Source organism: Schistocerca piceifrons, unplaced genomic scaffold, assembly GCF_021461385.2.
Source record: "Schistocerca piceifrons isolate TAMUIC-IGC-003096 unplaced genomic scaffold, iqSchPice1.1 HiC_scaffold_940, whole genome shotgun sequence".
NCBI classification, from domain to species: Eukaryota; Metazoa; Arthropoda; class Insecta; order Orthoptera; family Acrididae; genus Schistocerca; species Schistocerca piceifrons.
The window spans coordinates 117,501-120,000 of NW_025729213.1; the positions used below are offsets into that span (position 1 = coordinate 117,501).

A 2,500-nucleotide genomic window follows, 5' to 3' on the forward strand; every position below is an offset into this window, starting at 1 on the left:
CGGCAGGACGTCCCACGATACATGCCAGTTAAACACCGACGGGCGGTGAACCAACAGCGTGGGACACAAATCCAACTACGAGCTTTTTAACCGCAACAACTTTAATATACGCTATTGGAGCTGGAATTACCGCGGCTGCTGGCACCAGACTTGCCCTCCAATAGATACTCGTTAAAGGATTTAAAGTGTACTCATTCCGATTACGGGGCCTCGGATGAGTCCCGTATCGTTATTTTTCGTCACTACCTCCCCGTGCCGGGAGTGGGTAATTTGCGCGCCTGCTGCCTTCCTTGGATGTGGTAGCCGTTTCTCAGGCTCCCTCTCCGGAATCGAACCCTGATTCCCCGTTACCCGTTACAACCATGGTAGGCGCAGAACCTACCATCGACAGTTGATAAGGCAGACATTTGAAAGATGCGTCGCCGGTACGAGGACCGTGCGATCAGCCCAAAGTTATTCAGAGTCACCAAGGCAAACGGACCGGACGAGCCGACCGATTGGTTTTGATCTAATAAAAGCGTCCCTTCCATCTCTGGTCGGGACTCTGTTTGCATGTATTAGCTCTAGAATTACCACAGTTATCCAAGTAACGTGGGTACGATCTAAGGAACCATAACTGATTTAATGAGCCATTCGCGGTTTCACCTTAATGCGGCTTGTACTGAGACATGCATGGCTTAATCTTTGAGACAAGCATATGACTACTGGCAGGATCAACCAGGGAGCTGCGTCAACTAGAGCTGAGCAGCCGGCCGCCCGGGAGTGTGTCCCGGGGGCCCGCGCGAACACGCAAGCGTCCGCTCAATCATTCTGCAAACAGGAGGAGGCTGAGCTCCCCTGCACAATACACCTCGAAACCCTCTCAGGTCCCGGCGGCGCGCAGCGCCGTCCCAAGTACTTGGTCGGGTTCGAGAGAGGCGCAATCGCCCGGAGTTAGGCGAGTAGACGCTTTCGGTGCGACCACCCGTGCTCCCAACTGAGCTTGCCGCTGCCGACAGAGGCCCGGGAGCGTGCTGTCGTGGCATTGCCGGCGGGAGACAACACGCGCCACCTACGGTGACCGGCAGCTCCAACGCCAGCGCCACAGAAGGACAAAAGCCCCACTTGGGTGCCGAAGCGAACTCTCCCAGCACAGCGCACGCGCCAACACATCCGCACAGCTGCGATACAAACCACCAGCGAGAACCGCTGGGGCGACCGAGCAGCAGACGGCGTCGCGGCGCCGAGCGCCGGGCGGCGGCGCATCCTCAACGCACACAGTCCTCAATCGGACCAGCACACTGAAGATGTCCACCGCGCTTCGCACCGGGCCCGCGAGGACCTACTTTGGCCGCACGGCGCCGCGCGCAGGGTGCGCCGGCGCGCAGCTGCGACGCCTGCCGCGTCCGTCGGCCGGCGCGCCTGCCACTGGCCGCCCCCACCAGCCGGCTGTAGCGCGTGCGCCCACGCACCGCGCGGCCAGCACGCCGGGAGGCGCCCCCTCACCGGCCGGGGACGGTCCCACCCAGCCACCGCCGCGTATCGCTTCACACCCAGATGCCGTTCAGTTTCGTCGGCATGGTGGGTATCGCTGGAACAACCGGTTAGTACCTCAACCTATCGTCGCCATCACCGATTCACCCCTAGCGAGAACAACCGCACCACAACAGGTTACCATTTGTTCATTTGCGTAACTTCACCAGAAAACGCAGGCGTCCATCGCCATTTGCAACTTCAACGATTATTGCATGCCTGTGTCAGGTGTCACGCCACACTACGTCTGCCCACATACACGCAACAAAATGTGCACGCCTAGACAATACGTGGAAGGTGGCCCCCGTACGTATGCGATGTCCATTGCTCGAACGACTGTCAACCGGCCTCTGTAGCATGTCGCAGATATGGAACGCGGTGCACCATGCCATCACGGTGTGTGAGGAGAGACGACTAGGTCCGAATACATCAACAGACAGCTCATGCTGATCGCCATCCACGGCGTCCGTTCCTCCCACACGTCTCTATGGCGTACCACACTGCAATCCAGCTCTCATAGGGAGACGACACGTAGCTGCGTGCACAATATTTGCACTGTATGGTCCGCCGTTTTTGGGCGCAGTCGTTGTGCGGTCACACATGTGCCACGATGTATCATTCAGTACATAAGGACGAATGTGCAGTACAGATTGTGGTTCACGCGTACGACATCAGCGGACAGTTGACACAGGCCGCACCACAACGTAGCCTGAGTACGTCGCATGCGAAGGGCATTGAACATGCAAACTTCTCACCAACCAGCTTGCGAAGGCAGGGGGCAAGGTGGGGACGTGGGGAGGGGCGGCATGTACGTCCTGCTGCCATCCACATTACAGTGTACAGCAGGAGCATGTGGAAAGTGAGCAAGACTTGCAAGGTGTTTAACATGAAGCGATACACAGGGGTGCGGGCAGTGCGAGTAGCGAACTATATTGCGAGGGTTGCGGGTGGGCAACACTACAGTAATTGAACGAGTCGTATAACAATT

At 58.0% G+C, this 2,500-nt stretch overlaps 1 non-coding gene across 1 annotated transcript in view; it reads right to left on the bottom strand.

Annotated features, from left to right (window-relative positions):
* The window catches only part of LOC124772466, a 1,909-nt gene extending 1,185 nt beyond the window's left edge, over window positions 1-724 (bottom strand). The window contains exon 1 of the ribosomal RNA XR_007014050.1: window positions 1-724. This exon is cut by the window's left edge and continues 1,185 nt beyond it. This is a non-coding gene — a ribosomal RNA (small subunit ribosomal RNA).
* Window positions 725-2,500: the final 1,776 nt, after the last annotated feature.